This window comes from Tamandua tetradactyla, chromosome 2 (assembly GCF_023851605.1).
Source record: "Tamandua tetradactyla isolate mTamTet1 chromosome 2, mTamTet1.pri, whole genome shotgun sequence".
Lineage (NCBI taxonomy): Eukaryota > Metazoa > Chordata > Mammalia > Pilosa > Myrmecophagidae > Tamandua > Tamandua tetradactyla.
The window spans coordinates 134,243,178-134,265,458 of NC_135328.1; the positions used below are offsets into that span (position 1 = coordinate 134,243,178).

Genomic DNA, 22,281 nt, shown 5'->3' on the forward strand with positions numbered 1-22,281 from the left:
TACTTTTCCTTTCCCTGTGGCCTCTGAGAGTTTGGAGGTAACTTCATACTGACATCCAGCTAGCAGAGGAACCAGCCCTTGACAAAGGTTCTTAGAGTGGAAGAAGTCCAGGGCTGGGCAGAGCATCCCAGCATGCCATCTGCAGCCTCCTGTTCCTATTCTATCCTCTGTTCCACATGAAATAAGGATTTGCCTAAGAAAATTACCTTGGCAGCCTTTTTCTTTGTTAGATATTTGCTTTAAGTTGAAAAAATTGTTACTCCACAGGTTCAGTAATTGCTATACATTTATGATGCTTTAATACCACAGGAATTCACCATTCAAATGATGGGGAATTCATTTCCCATGGAGAGTCATGAATTTCCTTTGCTTTCCTTCCTGAGTAAACAAGGATCACTAAAGCAAGATTTTAAGTATAGGTTGGCTTGTTCCCATTCTAAAATGGAAAAGAAATTTCAAATTCCTAGAACAGAGGTAAATACTTCTCAAGGATTACATTAAATAATGTGAAGAAACATTAAATAAATTCTGTGTTTGATCAGGTTTTTAAATTTAATGGTATTACAATAGAATATCTAGTTAAAACCATTTAAAAGTAATTGACATATCAGATAGTCATTATGATCATTAAATATACTATATGAAAATACGCTTTCAGAGATATTCAGTTAAGAACTGACTTATAGGCATGCACTGCACCCTCTCCAGGCACAATATTATTTTATGACGGTTTTGATATTCTTGTAGTGGGTACTGCTTACCAGAAGATAGAATCTATACAGGATTTTTCTCAGCCGGACCTCATATAAACAATTTCTTTATAAAAAATGTTTTAATCAGTTCTCTGGTGATTTTTCTCACATAGGAGTGAACATATTTCCAATATTACAACATAAGCACATGCAAAATAAAATTCAATATATGTAATTCCACATGATTTAAATTTAACTTCTAAAATACGCTGATGATAAAGTGATTGATAACTACATAAAATGAAAGAGAGGAAAAATTAAGGTTTCTGTGTAAGAAACAAAGTTAAAATTCACTTCTGGTTTGTAATAAAAGCTCATTGACAATAGACCTGTCCTTAATAAGATCGAATTAAATCAGCTTTCCTTCTCCATACAGAGAATTGCCTTCGCTATTCTTATGCAACAATTTCAATTAGCATAATCGTTCTCAGGTAACATTTGTTAAAAATTTCCCTTTCATTTGCAGTCACTAAAATATTTACCCTTTGATTAAATGACTATGGCATTTTTTAGCTGTTATGATCCTAATTTAAAGGAGAAATATATCAAAACTGTTTCAAAGCATTAAACATTTTGTATTTACATCCTTTACAAAGGTTTAGATTGGAAGGAAGAGTTTGCATTTCTTTATAAAGCACTAACTAAAAACAGAACTGTGTGTTCAAAGGAAATTATAATAACAGAAAACTTGAACACGTTATTGTTCAAAAGGGAGAGCAGAAATTATATTTTTGGATGACTTCAGCTTCTTTTGTCAGGTAATGATTAAAAACTTGATGGGAATAATGAGCTTTTGTTAGGTTTTGTGTTAATTTTAATAGGATGATCAAATAAGAATTGTTATTCTCAGTACTCAGAGAAATCACTGCTCAATGACATTAGTACTGCTCTAATATATAGCCTAGGGCTAAACAACATTGACTGAAAGTTCTATGTGATGCAAGTGCCAAGTGTTGAGAAAAATCCATCCTAAGTAACTTCTATCTCCCTTAAGAAACTCAAGCTGTCCTCACTGTGCCTCTTGTTTTCTATCCTCTCAAAAAATGAAAGGTCTGTATGTTGCAAATTTAAGGGCCTACAGAAAGTAAGCAGATAATATAAATGAGTGAAGTTCATATTTCATCATGAAGGGACAGTGATATTCTCCTCCAAGAATTGTTACTGGGTAGTAAAGCCAACCTAGTATTATCAGATTTTCCAGTTTTACAAGAGAAACCTGAAATCTGGATTTTTAAATGCTGGCTACCATTCAATGTTCTTAAAACCCTTGTGTTGGACAAATGGAACACCTACAGGCCAGATTACCATTGGCCATGGGTTGGCAACGTCTAGAATTTCACCCCAGACTAATAGCATTACAACATGATACATAACTAAGAACTCATGTTCTGCGTTTTCTGCCACAGAAACCCTGAACTTTTAAAAAACTTACTCATCTTTCCCATAATTGTGGGCACCTTCTTTCAAACCAACATGCTCCAACAATGCAGCTTTTGGAAATACATGGCCTGAGAGGAAATAGTTATTACTCTCTTTCTGAGAGGCATTCACCCTCTAATAAAGCACTATTTCATTAAAAAAAAAAGATACTATTTAAGATGGCCTAAATGGATAGAGTTAAAGTAACTCCAAAACTGCACAGTTTAATTCTTTTACAGCTACAGATGAGGCAAAGTGGGAGCTGTTCATGGAGGCAGCAGGCCCCGTCTTTATCAGTCTTCCACAGCTACCTGCGTCGCGATTCTTCTCCATTAGGTCCAAGCTCCATGGGAACTTAAGCATGGCTGCTGCTCAAGAGTAGGCAAGAGACATACCTATTACGGACCATATAGTTTCATAAGGATTAAAGAAGTTACTTGACCTCTCAGCATTACAAGGACAGCAGATGGGAGTTTTAATTCATAGTTGAAATGCTCTTGTGTGCTGAACCACACAAAGGCCTGCAGTTTTGCTGCCCAATCTTATTGCCATTACTGCTTTTTCAGTCTTTAGAGAGGCAACTTAAAAGAAAAAGAAAAACAGAGAATTGGAAGAGCATCAAATAAAGCACCGTCCTAATGCAGTTTTTGCAGAACTACTAACATCCCACTCACACAGATGTCACTGAAAATAACCAGTCAACAGTGGAAGTGGTTCTGCAATGCAATGATCCTTTATGATCAGTCAGAAACAAAATTGAATTATTGCAGAAAACAATTTCAGATCCAGCTATCAAATTTTGAAATCTGTGAATATAGTCAACATTGGCAGGGCTTTAGGGAAGTTATCATTATTATTATTTTGCTTCTCCCATTAATTTTCAGGTTTGACATTTGAAGTGCTCTTGGCAAAAAATAAAAACCATGATTCTACCCTGCACTCTGTCATATTGTCTCATTTCTGATTCTGATCACTGGATGCAAAACTGAAGTGTGCCCTTTTGTGAATAGCTAGGTCCTTCATACATGTAAAATTTACTTTATATTTTGCAACCACGTGGGGAAAGAGGTGCTCTTTTTCACTGTTAGCATGGCTGTACATTGAAACAAACTTTAGACAAAGTAATATGAGAATGTGTATCACAAAATCTCTAAGTCTGCACTTTGGAGGCAAGCTTACTTCTAGGAATTTATATTAAAGAAATTGTAGAATGAATTGTATATTATGACTAGGAATCAGAAAAATTTCATCCAATGAGATAGAACCTTATATAGTGCAAGTTGTCCACAGTATATCATAAAGTAAGCAAAGCAACTTTAGAACAGAAGGTATATTTAAAAGGATAAAATTTGACAAAAACCCATGAATATTACAAATATAAAGAATACCTTCCAATGGGCCGAGGAGAGAGAAGAAAAAGTGTTGATAACTTTTAGGTCTATTTTACTTAGGCAATGTTTGAATTTTTTTTTAGTATATGTTGTCAGTTTATTGAACACACTGGATTTGAAAAGTTATAATAAGCAGGCAGCAGTTTTATTTTTCTCCTATCATTTCTTTCAAACATGTCCTGTGGGGTTTTCTTCCCCAGCCCTTGATGAAATTTAGGGCAGATCTCATTGTTTCCCCCATTACTTTCAGTATTTAAATGGTTTTATTTTCAGCTTTTAAAAGGTTCATTCCAATATCATTCCAAACTTTAATCTCCTAACCTAATGAAGCTTTTCCTTCCTCCTGGCATAATTCTGATCCCAGGCTTGGGGAATAGAAACAACAAAGAAGGGGGATCATTCTGTTCTTTTATTCTCCTCCTCCCACCTGTTTTGTTCCACTCCTTGAGCTACTTATCTATCCTCCATGTCAGGATAAGGGAAAGAAGGCTGAGAACCAAAGGGCTAAAGCATTTCTCCTCTGCTGGTATCCTCTGCAGCTCTCCATTGGCTAGCATATGAACCGCTTTTTCACTCTGAATGCACCACTGCCATCTTCAGACTCTTGCAAGGACCACCACCCTGCACTCTTTGGTTGCTCCTGTGAGCCACCCCACCCCTCAGCTCTTGCTCTCAGTGTGCACCTCCAGTCCTTCTGCTATTGTTCCCTGATTGCAGCAGGCAGCATCTCTCTTGGATGAGCTCTTTAACAGGACATTTGAGCCCAGAAATGCCACCCATCCTGGTTTGCTTAGGATAACCCCAGTTTATAACTTGTTGTGCCAGAGTAATCATTAATAGCAACACTTTCATTTTCAAAAGTGTCTCGGTTTGAATAAATTATATGATCATTAACCAGTGAAATCAGAATAAAGTTTGTCATTAATAATTGTCATTTATCAAAGTGAAATGTCCTGATTTTGATCATTCTGTTGTGGACATGTAAGTGAATGTCCTCGAACATATAAAATAAACACTGAAATAATAAGAGGTAATTATTATTTCATTTACTCTCAAATGGTTGCTAAAAAGAATTATATGCACAGAGAAAAGAGAGAGGAGAAGTGGTAAAGTAAAAAACAATCAAGCTGTGGGCATATTTCTCAATAAAATATAAGGGTTGGAAAAAAAAAAACACCAAGCAAGATGATAAAGCAAAAGTGATAAAATATTACCAATTTAGGTATTTCAATGAAGGGAACATAGAATTACAGAAATCATGCTTGCAACTTTTGATAAGTTTAAAATAAAAGTTTCAAAAACACTTTATAATTGCTCTATTCATGCCTGGCTCTCTTCTATAAAATCCACTTTTTCAATTACCTCCTGTTTACCATTGGCAAGGAAGGGGTTCCTACTCTCAGTTTCTGAGGATGGCTAAACCCCACAGCATCCAACACTGGAAAGATGAGCTCAACAGCAGTTTATTAGTCACATATAATCACTGCCTGGGGGTGAAAGACACCACACATCATGCAGGGAAACACAGGGGTTACACTTGGCAGCAGAGTGAACAAGCAGACTGTGGGAGATAAGCTTTGTAGTAAGAGGAGGATATGACCCCAATTCCCATGGGAGGGTGCGATTGGCTTATTTGAATATCCCATGAGTTGGCAGGGAACTGAGGCCTGCTGCTCAGGGATAAGCATGCACTGGGCATGGTCCCTATGATAATGAGGGCTGTTTGGCTAGAAGATCACATCTATGGGTGTGAAATAATGAGCGAACTTGTGGTTCAGCCCATGTGAAGCCCCCTAATCTACCAGATGTCAAGGCAGCACATAATACTGAATCTTAATTTCAAGCTTATGCTAGACCATCTGACCCCCAGGAAACTCACACCCTCATCTGAACAAACAGTGGGTATACAGGCTGTCGCTAGTTTCCCCCACTTCTCCCACCACCATAGGCTACTTTCAATCTTTCCAGTAAAGGGGAAGATGACTGTCCCCAGGCCCCTAATCTCCAAGGAGACAGGTCAAGCTCTCCCAAGTACTTATTTGTCTAGTGGAACAGGCAGGGCCTAGAAAGTTCTGCAGCCCCCAGGCATCCAATGAGGGAATACAAGGGCAGTCTTCCCTTTTTGCAAGCCCTGTTTATCCAATTGGCTCTCCTAGTTGGCAGTCAGAGGTGATGTGTTGAGTGTTGAATGACACTTTACCTCGAACTTTTACAAATTCCCTTCAGAAAGTGAATTTCAAGTCCTCGAGTCCTATTGACTACTGGAGATAATGTGCCCTGGAACCATGTGGTCCAACTTAGCAAAGCCTGCAAGGGTACATCTAGCTCCTCCATTCAACTGGAATGCCAATTGAAATTCAACCGAAGTCCACAGGAAAAGATCTCATTCCACGTTCAGTTACACACATTATTTCAATAGCAGAAATACTTATGATATTTTGTATTTTGTTTGCATCACTAAGAAAGAATTAAGGGCATCTGTGCTTTTACTCTGCATTCTCTTCACCACATTTCAAGAAGGTATGTAGGTCTTTCCTTGATTTCAGTGAAATGAAGACCACCTTCTTTCTGGCTCTCCTCTGTGCGAGCTGGAACCCACTGAAGCAAGAAGGAGAATAGCAGCAATAGCTTTAAAGAGCCAAAGACAAGAGATATTTTATTTGACTACCACGTAAGTTCCTACAGTAGCCTTAGGGCCTTCTTAGTTGGCAGTCAGGGGTGATATATATAGAGCCCTATAAAAACACTGAGATAAAATTTCTCAACAAGCCTGGTAGAATTGAGCTTCAATGTTATATAAAGTACCATTTAAAGAAATGGTAGCAATTGCTGTATAAGTGAGCTCATGAGATCATTCATACCAGTGTCACTTTGATAATTACAAAAAAATAAAGAGATTTCCATTTCAGTTCCCAAGCATTTGCTGTACTCAGTCATATCAAATAGGCCTTTTTTTTTCAAATAGGCTTTTGAGATATATTGACACATCATTGTACCAATATATAGTAAAAGGCCACTATCCTTATAGATAATAAAATTAGAAATATGAACAATATGGTTCATCATATCATTTGAAATGGGTTTAGTTCTGTAATGAGTCTGCATGCCTTGTTGTAAAATGGATCATCCTTAACCTTTCCAGTGTATTTCATTCTCCACATAGTTTGAGGACCTTAACTTTGACTTAAGGGCCTTGAACAGGTAGCTTCTCCAGCAAATCAGACAGCACTAGAGGCCTCAGCAGCCTTAAGAGAACCCCCTCCCATGCTGCTGTCATCACCCACCTCCAGCATCGGTATCCTCTGCACAGACCTCACTGGGATCACTGACAGCATTGGTGGCTTAGCTGACTTCAGAGGTCTCCACAATGGATGGCAATGAAAGAAAAGGAAAGTTAGAAAATGATGAATGATGGGTACCATGTAGAAACTGAGAACTCCTTTGGTGAGCACACATGAATTGAGTGGGGAAAGGGAGGCATTTCAAATCAGACCAAGAAATCCAAAAACAGGATGGAGAAGAGGAGATAAGGGGAAAAGGCTGAAGAAGACTGTGTGATAGATTCTGTGGCTCCAATTTTGGCCCTTTGGTGTTGAATCTGGGTATGTACACTCCCCTGACTGAGTGGGATCTGCAAATTTCCTATGTCCCCTGCCTAGAGGAAGTTCAAAGAAATCTGCTGCCATGGCAAAAGAATCGTCACAAATGCCTCTGTCTGGGGACCTTGGGACAGTGAACCAGAAGAGGCACAGATAGATTTGCATTCCTGCATCAACTCTGCCACTGCCTAGATAAACTTCCACCAGTGATGGGCCATCTTCACCCTAATAAATCTTGATTTCCTAATTTGTTAAAAGGAGATAATAATAATGATCCTGCTGGAGTACCTAAATTTCTGTGGAACTCAGCATTAAGAAACAAGTGTACTATGGATAATATATATGTACTACTTTTCCTGTGAGTGTGGTATCATATGCCCCCAATTCAGTTTCCCAATAGGTTCCCTGAAGCCAAAGAGAAGGGGTGCCCCACATACAGTAAGGACATAGTAATACCCTAACCCCTAGAAATCCAGCCTACCCTAACCCCTAGAAATCCAGCCTACCATTCTTTACAACACACAGTTAGCACAGTCAAGAATGTTCTAGCCAAGAACAAAATGTATGTAGTTTCTTCTAGGTATTTGTAATAAAATCCATGAAGCCAAGATAATATAAATCTAGAAAATGATATAGCTGCTCAGATTGATTGAGAATTCAGTTGGGACCTGAGTGGCTGCTTACTAATTTCTTATCAAACTTTTAAAATTATGAATAACAGCCAGATGATTTACTGAAAGAGCAGAGATCTTTCCCATATCCCCCAAATTTACCAATCGCACTGATCTGAAAGAGAATCTATAGGAATGTGAAGTCTCCTAAGTGTTTATTTCTTTTGTCAGTATTTAGGGGAAAATCCTACTGAATCTCTTCAGTCTCTAAGATAGTATATGGAATGGAGCTAAAAGGGCAGAGAAGCAAAATCAGAAACAGAGTTTCATTTCTAGAGAAGCCCTAGAAAAAGACTTCTGTCTTCAATAGCGTTTATCCAAAAGTTGATCATGTTGCCAGAGGAAAGAGCCACAAGACACTTTCTCCAGTAGTTTATCATTGTCAACCAGTTTGATTGTTGGCAATAAAGAATTTTACTTCTGCTATCTCTATTCCATTCTAAAGAAAATTCAACTGTATACCTCATAAGGCAGAGACTTTGAGGTAAGCACAGCAATCTTATCTTGGAATTTCCATCCCTCACTCCATTTCCTAATCTAGGTTTTCAAAAATAAACTTTGCACCATTAAGAGTAAGTTACTTGCACAAATTAATGGTTTAGATTCCATTCAGAAAGTATAAATTCATCATTACTAAATTGAGGAAAATAGCAGTTCCTTGAGCCTTTCAGACTTCCCCTTTCCTTGTTTGTTGCCCCAGTGGTATTTATTGATTGAAGAATTGGAACTGTGGACTAGGCCAGGTCATTAGATTTACTCCTGCTATCCATGGTTATCAAAATATGTTTTTTCCGTGAGTGCTTATCAAAAATCTCTAACCTCCATAAGATCTTTTACCATAAGGGACATTGTTCTAGTTGCTAGCTGCCAGAATGCAAATACCAGAAACAGAATGGCTTTTAAAAAGAGGAATTTAATGATTTTCCTAGTTTACAGTTCTAAGGCCAAGAAAATGTCCCAATTAAAGCAAGTCTATAGAAATGTCTAATAAAAGGCATCGGGGAACATACCTTGGTTCAAGAAGGCCAATGAAGTTCAGGGTTTCTCTCTCATCCAAGAAGGCACATGGTGAGCACAGTTATGGTTTCTCCCTCTGCTGGAAGGCATATGATGAGCACAGTGTCATCTGTTAGTTTTTCCTGTTTCATGAAGTTCCCCAGGAAAGCATTTCCTTCCTTCATCCCCAAGGTCGCTGGCTCATGGACTCTGCATCTCGTGCTAAGTCATTTTCTGCTTTCCTGAATCTCTCATTCTCCAAAATGTTTCCTCTGTTATAGGACTTCAGAAACTAATCAAGACCCACCCAAATGCGTGGTGACACACCTCTCCTAATCCATTTAACAACCACTCTTGATTGGGATACATCTCCAGTTAAATTATCTAATTATACATTCAAACATACAGTATTGAATAAGGATTATTCTGCCATTATAAAATGGGATTTTGATTAAAATATGGCTTTTCTAGGGTCCATAATCCTTTCAAACCACATACACATATTATCTATGAGAGGCAACATAGTTTATAGTGAAAGCAAGGCTTTAAAATTAGACCACCTAATCTAAATCTCAGTATTATACTTTCCAGCTGTTGAATTTGGGTAAGTTAAGGATCTTCCTCTGCTCATTTGTATTATTACACATATACAGAGTGGATAACAATAATTCTTGCCTTAAAGAAAGGATACATACTTAGCCCAGTATCTGGCAAACTAGCACAGTAATTGAAAACAAAAGCTGTAATAATAATAATCAATAGAAATGGAATTATAGTCATTTTAATTTGTCAGACATGTAAGGATATATTTCAAAACAGCACACTTTAAGTTTACTGGCTTAGCAAAACAGTTTATATTGTATTTAATAATATTCACGATAGATTTTTTTAAATGGTCACAAGTACACATGCATGTAAGCCATTTCTAGCTTTTCTTTGTATATGTTAAAGCATTTTTTAATTGCAAAAATATATGGTCCCAGGTGGCAAAAAAAATCTAGCAATGTCTTATTAATAATGTATGGTTGTAGCTAGTTAGAGAATACCAGAAATTTTCAAATTTCATTATCTCAAACTCTATTTTACTTTGCCTTTGACCGGCACTGTTGACTTTCTGCTGAGCCCTGTGCTCCTGGAAAACTGCAATGATTAAGAAATCTCTCCCAAAAATCATGCTCCAGAAAATGTATTATGGCAAGAACCACCTTTTCCTTATATGACTAGATAAAATTTTCTCACCTATAACAAAGCTAGACACAGACCCTCCAATTCCCATTCATTCTTTGTCTCATCAAAGATGAGCTCACCTATTTGTCTCCATGATCAGTCCGGTAAATTTTTGTTACCAAACTTTGGTTAAATGTCTCATTCCCTAAACTTTGAACTCCCAGCAGCCTGAGCCTCAATACATTACTCCTTCAAGGTCCCCTCCTGGGGGCAGGCTGCCATCTGAGTAAAACTTTCCCTGATCTACTCTACCCACCTCCACTTTTTCATCCCCTTCATCCCACTTCCCCACACAGGGTTCTTCTGGCCTTATTTGCTTCTCCTTATAAAAGTAAAACCTTTGAAACTCTTTTGGATCTGATGGTTGGAGTGTTCTCATTGTTATTTATTTTCTAAATATTTGGCATTAATGCCATTCTCTTTTTTTTCAAAATATCATTTACCACTCTAGAATGTCCTCATGAAGTTTATAAATTCTTGCATTAATTACTTGCATTTTAGAAAACAACATCTGGCCAGTAAGCTAAGAAAAGTACAAACATATTGTCCAGAGCAGAATATAAATTTTTTTTATTTTAAGATTAACTTGAATATGCTATATAAGAAAGTCTAAAATACTCCATATAATAATTTCATGATGGAAGTATCACCATCCCTTGTTGCTTTTCCAAAACTCTGTCTACAACTTTATAAATTGTTCTCTATTAAACTCTCTTAAAATTACTGAATTTGAGTGAGCCATCTGTTCCCACACAGGATCCTTATGTATACTTACATTATTTTTGCATAATGTCCATAAATTTTGATGTACAGTACTTTAATTTCCATGGTGATGTATTAGTTTCCATACATGTGATATCTGAATAGATATCCAATCATAAATTTGCAGATATCCATAACACACGTGAAAATGAAAAATAGCCATATGAGATAAACTCATCTGTTTATGGACTTTAGAGTCTAGAAACTGTATTTGAAAGCAGACTACCTCATTCAGAGTCACATTTCTTATTTTTAGAACACAATTATAATTAGCTTATCTCTCTGTCATCCTACTTATGACATCTCATAAACTACAAATTGGAATGCAACAGTCTGAAAGCACACTAACAGCAAAATTAAGTGACAGATGACAGCCAAACAGCAAGAAGGGTGATAGGAAATATAAATAAAAGACACAAGGAATTTTTTAAAAAGCTATCTGCAATAATAGGAAAAATAAACATTTTTAGGCACCTCAATAGACTCCCAGGAACATCACTACACACTAACCCAAAGAATAAACTCATGTTCATATAATAGTCCTCGGCTGCATGTACTGTGCCTAAGAAAACAGGCATGCATGAAATATAGATGGGGAAAAAATTTCCATCAGTGATATTGGAATTTTCTTAAACAGTTTTTAGTTTAAGTAGCATTATTTAGCTATCTGGGGGAGGAAATGAATTTACATGGGAATTTAACATACACACATATGCACACATCACATAAAGACTGAGTAATAAGGATTTATGTCTATTCTATTTTTATTTATTCTTCTATCTACTAGTGCTATCTATTTACATTATTGGTCTCCTTCTTTCTTAATTTTTGATAATTTGAATACACCCGGAGATAATATTTCTAACAGATTGGCTTCTTAGTTTCTTGACTTCTCTTCCAAAAATCTTGTCCTCTATACTACCTCAGCCATGAGTTGGACTTTGTAATTACCAATAAGTACAAACCCTCCTTACTTTCTACTTTTGAATTAACTGCCTGACCATCACCTCCTATCATTATAGCTCACTCCATTCATTATGTGAATTCTAACAAAGCTTAAATTCCATGGTCAATTATAATCCCTCCATTGTTTATGTGGTCAACTCCTTTGTCCTTTGCTCAGACTAGAGGCTAAATAATATGCTCTGAAAAGATACTGGTTTTCCAATCCTTGTAACCTGTGAATGAAATCATATATGGCAAAAAAGGGGCTTTACAGATGTGATTGTTGAAGATATTGAGATGGGTGCAGTATCCTGGATTATTAGATGGGCCCTAAATGTGATCACATGTATCCCTAAAAGAGGGAGGCACAGCAGAATTTGATTTATGGAAGAGAGGAAGCCAATGTGATCATAGAGGTAGAGATCCGAGTGATGTGGCCACAAGCCAAGGAGTCGCAGAAGCTAGAGGAGGCAAATAAAAATCAGTCTTCTCTAGAGCCTCTGGAGGGAATATAGCACTCCAAGTATCTTTATTTCAATCCAGTGATATTGATTTAATGCTTGGAGCTTCCATCTGAGAAAATAAACTTGCTTTGTTTTATGCCACTAAGCCTATGATAACTTTTAAACTAATACTCATTTTTTACTATTCAAGATGAAACCACAATTTCTTGGTTATACCCAATCTCTGCCTATTCCACACTTACTGTCTGGAACACAATAAGAGCTGAAATAGTTATTATCTTAATAGAATGAGTTACAAGTGCTTAAGAGAAAATATTTTTCATGAAAAGTATGATGTAAATTACCATTATAATTTTAATTATTCTTGTCAATCTATGAAGCTATTATTAAGAATTACTTCTCATCTCACCAATTATTTATTTTTTATCAAAACCACATTATTATGTTTGTCTGATAGTTTATCATGATGGCCTTGAAATTCAATCATTTTATTTTGGAATTTGCATATTGAAACAGCACTGAAAAATGAAGCAAGTTGTCTTCTTCATCACAAAGCATATAACTACTATTCTCAAATAATGACATAAGATAGCTCATTGGTGATGTTAATCAACTTGGTGCTATATATACTTAAATTTATATAAATAACCTATTAAATACATATGATCAAACTGTAAAGGAGCAGAGAAAACTCCTAACATCCCTGAGTATCTATGTTCTTTATTTAAAACATTGTGTATCTTTAATTCTACTGTTAAAAATCAGTTTTAGCATTTCCCAGCACTGTACTAGATAATTTACATATGCCATTTCAAATAATTATCTTAGCAACTCTATAAAGTAGATAAACTGATGCACATTTTTATGTGAGGAAACTCAGATGAGGAGAATTGCAGTCATCTGCTCCAAGATCTGACAAGATTCCTTGTCAGAACAAGGAATTAGAATTAGGACTCTAGAATTTCAAATCCTGTGCAGTATCCACATAACTGAAAGAGGTAACTAGGTTAAAATGCCAAATTAAACTTAGGGGCACACTTTCTAAAAATGCAAGTTCTCACAATGAATGGAATGCTGTCCCAAAGTGATATATGCAGCTGTTTTTGACATCCATTCCAGAAATTCATTCATTCTGAGCATTACTTGTTCTCAGTTTTTAAGATAACTTTGGCTACTCTTCATCAAGAACTTGGCTTAACTTTTATTATATGACATAATAAGGTGCAGATGTAAAAGAAATGTTCTTCATCAGTGACTCTGAGGAGAGCAACTGCTGATTGTTAAAAAAAAAAAGAGGATTAAAATGCATTTAAAAAGAAAAAGGCTTTTCTGGAAGGAGAGAAAAATTTCCATTACCCATCAGGAAATAAGATCAAAATAAAAAGTAGTCAAAAAACCCAGCTATATTCACAAAGTTGTTAGTACTACCTCAAGAAATGAAAATTTTACATGTTAGAAATCTATAAATTATTCTCACTATTGTGAAATGCCACAAAATCTCCAGATGCTTATTCTTTGTGGTGGATTAATCTTATAAGATATATGAAGGAGGAACCTTACATTTTAAGATGCTGAGAACAGCAGGGTATATAGCCATTGGCTAAAATTTCAAAGACTTCAGGTTGACAATCTGGTTTACCTCAAATATAGTCCTTGGAATTTGTCTGTTGCTAATTGAATGAAAACAATTTCTGAATCTGAAGTTGACAATAGGGAAAGAAACCTTTACTTTTTCCAAAATATTTGGTGGCACTAGATAAACTATTTTTAAAAATATTTTAGTGATTCTCAATAAGTAGAGGAATAAATTAAAAGACCTAGAAAGCCAATTAATAAGCTAAAAAGTAGTATGAAAGATAACTACAATGTAACATTTTGGGGTCTTTCTATATTTGTCAAAACTAGCAAATCTGTCCTCAAAATTTCTGAGATATGTGTGTTTTGAGGCTTTATAATTCTTTTTTACCCTTTGGACATTTTATTTTGAAATGATTTCAAATTTACAGAACATCTGCAGCAATATTAAAAACCCATACAGAGAACCCCAGCATAGCTTCTTGTCTATCAATTTCAACATTTTGCCATATTTACTGTATCATTCTATTCATCCATCAATTCATCCACCAGTCTACCTATTCATCTACCTATTTTTTTAATTGTTTGAGAGTACATTGAGCATATCATCCTCTTGAGCACAATATTTCCATGCAACTTTCCTAAGAATAAAATCATTAACATTTATTGCTAACAGTAATATTTTTAATAATAATCATGGTATAAAATCAATGGTTCAGAATGTCATCGTACAGCTGTGAATTCATCATTGCAATTGATTTCTGAACATTTTACATACTCCAATAACAATAAGAATAAAAATAAAATAAAGTAAAAGTAAAAAAGAACACTCAAAACTTCCCATACCCTCTCACCCCCTTTTATTTATTTATTTACTGTCTTTATTTTCTTGCCCTTCTATTCTTACACTGGATAAAGGGAGTGTCAGTCACAAGGTTTTCACAATCACACAGTCACACCATAAAAGCTATATAGTTATGCAGTCATCTTCAAGAATCAAGATTACTGAATTACAGTTCAATGGTTACAGGCATTTCGCCCTAGCTACTCTAAAACAGGAAAACTGAGAAAAGATATCTATGTAATGCATAAAAATGACCTCCAGAATGACATCTAGGCTCTATTTGAAATCTCTCAATCACTGAAATTTTATTTTCTTTCATCTTTCTTTCCCTTTTGGGTAAAGGAGGCTTTCTCAATCCCACAATGTCAGGGCTAGGCTCATCCCTGGGAATCAGGTCGCACGTTACCACGCACATTTACACTCCTGGGAGTCAAGTCCCATGTAGGGGGGTTGGGGAGGGCAGTGAGTTTATCAGCCTGGGTGCCTTAGAGAGAGAGGCCACATCTGAGCAACAAAAGAGGTTCTCTGGGTGTGATTTTTGAGGAATATTTATAAGTAGTCTTAGCTTCTTCTCTGCCAGAATAAATTTCCTAAGGCAAGCCCTAAGACTGAGGGCTTAGCCTATTAAATTGGTAGTCCCCAATACTTGCACGAATATCAGATCTTCCCCATGTGGGGATGTTTAATATTTCCACTTTTTTCCATAGTACTTCAAAAGATACTTTTTAATCTTCTGCCAAGATTATTCTGGTACATATTAGAGTAATACAGTAACCTGAACAAACCAACAAAATCTCACTCCCGATTCAAGGTGCCATGTAATTATGGTGTTCAAATAAAAAGACCCATAAAAGTTAAATTGCTGAACCCCTGGTGCTGGGGCACAGTCATCAGGCAAGTGGTCTCTGAAACAGGATGTAACACTGGAGGTCAGGCTTGAGCCATTTTATTTTGCTGTGCATCAGGGCACAAAGCTTTGAGGGTGCTGTTCAGATTCAAGCAAAGGAGGTACAAGCAGACAGGTTTTATACATAGCAAGACGTGGAAATGTTTGAGTAAGGCATCGTAGATCAATCATCAGGCAAGTTAGGAGTTAAAACCATATTTGGACTAGACAGAGACATGTTTTGACTGACTCATTGACCCTTACACTGAGAATGCATCAACGACCTTCCAGCTTGTGTACGTGACCATCTCGCTTGGCATTTATGGCTGCCAGCTGACTGGCTCATTTTGATAGCCTGTGGTAAGTTCCACAAAATTAGATGGCATGCTACAGAAAATATAAATTTTGCATGTAATAAACATCTCTACCTTTGTTCTCACACAAAAGTTGAGGTTTTAACATACAGTCAATATAATCCTTTACCCTTTAGTCTGACTTACCTTACTGCTACCAGATCAACCTCATCCATGTCTCTAGTTGAAGTCTAATCTCTTTTTTTATTTTTTAACACTCTATGAGGCAATGTTGACTTTCATAGCTGCAGAACTCTAGCTCTGAGTCTCAGATGTCACACAGATGACTGAAGTTCCAGGGAATGACCAGGTTATACAAAAAGAGCTCAGCATCTCCGACTTTAGGGCTCTGGGCCATCCCCAGATTGACTGACCTACAAGGGCAGAGTTCACCCCACAGGTGGTGACCACAGACATCCAATTCCCTTACTCAACTTCCAATGCACAGTCCCACCTGGGACCAGAGGCCCACACCTGCCTGACGGGGCTGTGGTTGTTCCTGGAAGCTGAGAAATGACACCAGATGGGCAACACTTCTTCATAACCATGAAGAGTGTGGCAATAAAATACATTCAGGAGGAGATGCAAAAGAGGGGAAATTACACTGACACAATGACAGTGCACTGGAAGAAGGGGTGAAATTTTCATTTTATCTTGTTAAATGATTCAGGTGAATTCCACAAGTAAATTGAAGTTTTTATACATTTTATTTTAAAATCTCCAAATCTAGCTAATGAGCTGAATGCTTTACTTTTCATTTAGGTGGTGTAGCTTTAGGTAAAATCAGTCAACATAAAAAGAAAATGTTTCTCAAATGGATTCTATGTGTATATCTATTGAAATATATCATTGGATGATACTGAAGAGTAAGAAGAAAATTGAGTCAAATGTTTCCTTTTCTGCTGGTTTTTTAGGAAAAGACACCAAGGTTCTCATTCCCAGCTGGGGAGCCCATTAGCGGGGTGATGGAGCTGAGGATAGAATCAGCTACAGTATATGTGTCTCATCTGTTCGCATCAACCCTGGGGCCCCAGTTGCCCCAAGAAGATTCCAAAATGTACTGGGTGGCACAAAGTTGCTGAGTGGCTCTCACACACCCATAGCCCTGGCTTGCAGAGGGCCAAGGGGCAGGAGAGCAGAGACATTCACCTTTCTGCAGGTAGCTGGCAGGAGGGGCCAGAAGACACAGCTTGGCTCTACACACGGAGAATGTAGCAGTGGGAACAAATGCTAATAACCTACTAGAAGATTGCCGTGTCCTAGCAGAAACTTAATGCAAAAAAAGATTTCCAGAATCTTTAAAATTAATAATGTAAAAGGCACTACAGAGTTATGACAAAACAGGACACAAAAGCACATATGAAGAATGGTCTCAATTTTGTGATTTATATATATATATATATATATGGAGAGAGAGACTGAAAGGAAGTGTACCAAAATATACCCAAATTTTACAGTGCTTTTCCCTAGAATATGGGACTAATGGTTGTGATGGTAGGTTCTGGTGTCAGCTTGGCCAGGTGATGTGTCCAGTTATCTGGTCAGACAAGCACTGGCCTGACCTTTGCTGTAAGGATATTTCGTGGTGATTGATAAACCAGAAGGCTTGTGTATGAAGTCATCAGTCAGTTGATTGCCTCTGTGACTGATTACATCTTCAATCAACTAAGGAGTGTCTCCCACAATGAGATAATCTGAGCAGTTGACGGCTTTTAAGGAGAAGAGAGACCCTTTCACTGCTTCCTCAGCCAGCGAGCCTCTCCTGTGGAGTTCGTCCAGACTTCACAGCCTGCCCTGTGGGTTTTGGACTCTTCTTTCCCCACGGTTGCATGAGACATCTTTATAAACTGCATATTTACAGATGCCCTCTGGTGGTTCTGTTTCTCTAGAGAACCCTGACTAGCACAATGGTGATATTTGTTCCTTTCCTGATATTCGCTGAATGCATTAAGTATTTTACAGTAAATATAGCTGTTATGATTAATATTATGAAATACAATTAATATTACAAAAAAGAAAATAGTATTATGGGTTCTTGCTATTTAATTTAATCCCACAGTTAATACACTTAGAAAGCAAGCAATGAGTGTGCAGCACATCAGGCTTCCCAAGACTTTAGTGTCGCATCTCTGGACTTTGCCTGTCCATCCAGATCCTGTCACATAAAGCAGACAAGATGCATGGTGAATGCTGGGCCTGTAGCATGAGCTTCCTTCCCAGTTGTTAAGGGTGTGGGAAGAGGCCCCTCAATAAAACACTTCACTTAAATGGTACATGTTTCATTAAGCCAAATATTCAATGTAGTGGTAGAGATATTTTTAATATATTACTCAAGTTAGAATACAATATTAGGATGACTTGAATAATAGGAAATATTTTTAAATATTTAGTGGAATGATAAAATTTCATCAGCGTACTCCCGTCTCTGGAAGGAATTTCTCTAGTAGGCATGGTCTAGAACAATCGAAGAGTCCCATCAATTTTAGCTGCAAGCACAGCTCACTCTGGCTGGAGTGATTTGTGACCTCTTTACTGAAGACAGAACATGGGAGAAGGTCATTTCGTTAAGTTTGTGGCAGGTTAACCTGCAGGACACCCTCAGGGAAGGGGCGGCAGTGAGGCAGGCTTAAGAAGGGACCCAACCTCAGCTCTGAGAGGAAGTGAGGGGCTCTGGAATCATCATCCAAGGGCCCTCCTGGGATGTCCCTGTCTGCAGCTCCTCCCACATCCCAGGGGTCAGAGGCCCTGAGAGGTCCCTGGCTGCCCACTGGCCCACATCAGAGCATTTGCCATTGGGTCTACTAAAATGCCCCGGGCTCTGGGTCTTGGCCAAGAGCTGGCCCTGTGGACCCCACAGGCTGCTGCACCTGGCCAAGGCAGGGAGGGGAAAGCCAGGTGCCTGGACAAGCCTCTGACCCTGCCCTCTCCTTCCGCATTGAAACCAAAGCGAGGTTGTCCCAAAGGAGAGAAAACAGAGGGGGTCAGCTGTGCCTCCCAGGAGGCAAGGAAACCCCCTTCCCTGGGATGCGAAGACTGCTGAAGTTACAGACACTCAGAGAGTGCATGTTCTCTCCATACTCAGAAATGGAGAAACTCAGCCACAGGGCCTGCCCATCACTCAAAACAAGAAAACATCCTTCCCAACAGCTATTGAGATCCAATCTTGTGTTTAAATATCAGAAAAAGTTTCCATATCCACACGCTGCTAACTTATGAACTGGGAGGCCCCAAGCCCTAGCAGAAAATTTGCATCAGAATGTTTCCTTTGTCCTCATCTAAGGTGGAAAGTTTATTACAGACAGAAGTGGTTCCACAGGCATCCTCAGGTTAACACTTCCAGAGACAGAGACTCAAAACACAGCAAATTTTGACGAAGATGACCCCTGTCCACCTGAAATTGTTCCACATTTAGGACATCAGAGCACATGCCCTCTGAAAGAGATATTGTTAAAACCAAGTACATTTCAGGTGAAATGAAAAGGTACTCAGATTCCAGCCCAATTTGGAAGGTCAGCTTCTCCAAGCAACCTTCCATTTCTTCTGGTCTTCTTTGGTCAACTTTCATTTACATTCCTAAATAAATGTTTCAGGGAAATAAAATTATTAATCCTCACTGAGAAACAGTAACTGCTTCAAATATATCACTCATTTCACTTAAATAAGTTAATGAAATCTTAACCTTTTCAGCTGTAATACTCAGTGTTCCAGGATATTGCTGCTCTGCTTTTACATGAAAGTATTATTTATTTTTGGCCAAGTCTCTCTGTACCTTAGCATCTTTGTGACTTGTCTCTTTGCCTTAGCGATAACTTATAGGTATGCTTTCAGCTGTGCACCTCTTTAGCTAGCTAAGTCTATAACAGTATAGACTGTTTCTATACTGACCAATCATATTGAATTGGAATTGAAAATTTTGCTTTACCCTAACGGACTGCCTAATATATTGGCCATGTTAATCCCTGCTTCCTATATAACTTGAAATATACAAATCAAAACCTCATATTTATTCAAAATTACAGCTAAATATTTTTATCTCACTCCATCATGGGTCAAATTTTCCTATTTGTATAACTGTTTTCCATGAAACAGGCATATATTGCAGGATCAACACTTTCATCTTCAGACAAGATTTTTCTTAAGCAACTCAAGGGCTTCACCTGTTTGGTGTCAGGGTCAGTGCTGGTGTATATTAAGTTCTTAATAAACGTTCATAACTGATCAATAGTCCTTAGGACATAACAGTTATACAGCTGCCAAAAGCAAGTGCTATATTTATTGTCTTAAGAACAATTTATTTCAGTAAAACTGAAAAGAGAATAAACATAAGCAGTAAATTGACAACATATGTTGTAGTCACCATTTAACCTAAAAATTTTGAAAAATCAAAACATGGAAATTATCAAAACTTTAATGATTTATTTAACTCATGAATAGCAATGCTTCTACTTAATGTGTCATTGCCCACCATGTTTAACCCAGCTTCTCTTTTACTGTGGTAAAATACTCATAAGATAAAATTTACCATTAAGTCCTATAAAGTTGCTTCTGGTATAGTCACAATGCTCTGCAACCACTGTCCCTGCCTATTCCAGAACATTCTCAGCTCCCTAAAAGGAAATCCCCACAGCCCCTAGAAGTCACTCCCCATTCCCTCCCCCCACACAGTCCCTGCACCCCTAATCTTCTTTCTCTCTGTGTGGATTTGTCTGCTCTCCCATCAGTGGGATCATCCAGCTTCTTTGAGCACATGTGCTTATCCAAGTCCCTCAGAGTGAAGTTCTCAATTTGACTTCCTCTGTGAACTAAAGACTCTCCCTGGCTTCTGCTGTGTAATGCAAAACTTTTTGTCTTTTCTTCACTGGGACTTCAAATCCACCAAAGCCCAGGAGATTGGCTCATCTGAGGCATTGGCAGCATTGCAGTGGTCCTGCACTTAGAGCTGCTAGAATGCTTAACGGGCTGCAAAGGCATAGAACAATAAGCTGGTTACCATCCCAGGTGACAAAAACTCCAAGGGCAGGGTGGTTCCAGAAAAGCTCAGCATTTCATGGGTTTCTTGTGACTCTCAGTTCTGCCATCCTCTGCCGAGCTTCTGCCTCAACCAGTGGTTGCCAGGAGGCAGCAGCTCCAAGTAATTCCCTCACTGATGCTTGTTCAGAGGCAGGAAAGGATTGTCTTCCTTATGCATCACCTCTTACTAGGGCAGGAAAACCTGTCTTGGAAGTGTCTCCACAGATTCCATCTCATGTCTCCTTTACTGCAGTTCTATTACAGCCCTGACCTGTGCAGGGAGTGAGCAGCAGAGTGGCTCTGCAGGTCAGCACTCAAGCCTGGGACTTGATAAGACTCCCCAATCCCAGCCAGAAAAGATGACCACACTGTAGGGTCTCTTAGAAAGGAGGCCCAGGGGAATGGAAAGATTCTGCTAAGATGTCATGCTGGCTCTTAAATCAATTGCTTTCCCACCCTACTATTCAGAATGGTTCCCTAGGTTGGGCAGCATATGGCATAAACCCTGAGTAACTTGGCATTAAAAGGGATGTTCATGACTGAACTATCAAAACTCAAGTGTCCTTAAGCATGATTAAAAGAAAATATTGGGCATCTTAGTTGGCAGAAAGAACAGAGTTGCTATATGGTGAGGAAGACATCTAGTCAAGGGAATATTCTGCAAAGGTCCCAGATCTGCTTTCATTCACACTGAAGCTTCCTGTGCACTGGGTTCTTTACTTATAGATCAGGGGTTACTCTGGCAGGTCCTATCAATCAGTCACAATTGGACTGACTTCCTTCCCCCACAGAAGTAACTACTTTCTTCAGGGACTAGACTAAATCCACTAGTTGGTGTCAGGTAGATGAAGCCTTACTGAACCAATAAACTCAGAAGGTCATCAATTATGGAGATAGCTGAAGAGGGAGAGCCAGGGTCACTATCAGGTCAAAGAAGGGAACAGAGCCCCCCCCAAATGGGTTCTGTCCTCTTCCTCCCCATCCTGTGGGAAGAGGAAAACCTGACACCTTAGGAGTCCACTAGGCTAGAGAATAAAGAAACTTGAGTCCTGCTGACAGTGGGAAGCTGGCTTCAGGAAGTTGCACCAGCACCTCCGGGACTCGCCCTGCAGCCTGGGAAGGGCGTGCACAGTTGGCGTTTGTTCTTAGGGAAAACAATTTGTAGAAAGTGGAAAAGAGTTTGTTGGTCAACTTTGGCCAGCTTGGTCAGCAGCAAGTTCAGGGAGAAAGTAATTCATAATTATCTCTCTCCTACTCAAGCCCAAGGCAACTGGGGGGAGTAGACTTCCTCCTGAAACTGGAAGGTGGGTAGTTAACGTGACAATTTGTGGAGTATACATCAGCAAACTTCAGCTTGCAGGTGGTTGTGGGAAAAGAGCCTCATTCT

At 38.3% G+C, this 22,281-nt stretch overlaps 1 protein-coding gene and 1 long non-coding RNA gene across 2 annotated transcripts in view; both read right to left on the reverse strand.

Moving 5' to 3' along the window:
• The window catches only part of LOC143673947 (uncharacterized), a 405,211-nt gene that overhangs the window by 142,943 nt on the left and 239,987 nt on the right, over positions 1-22,281 (reverse strand). The gene's annotated exons all lie outside the window — the stretch shown is intronic.
• LOC143662297 (uncharacterized) lies at positions 6,016-8,929 on the reverse strand. Its single transcript, XR_013165265.1, has 3 exons — positions 8,843-8,929; positions 6,847-6,922; positions 6,016-6,160 (listed from the first exon to the last, which is right to left on the reverse strand). It is a non-coding gene; the product is annotated as an uncharacterized LOC143662297 (long non-coding RNA).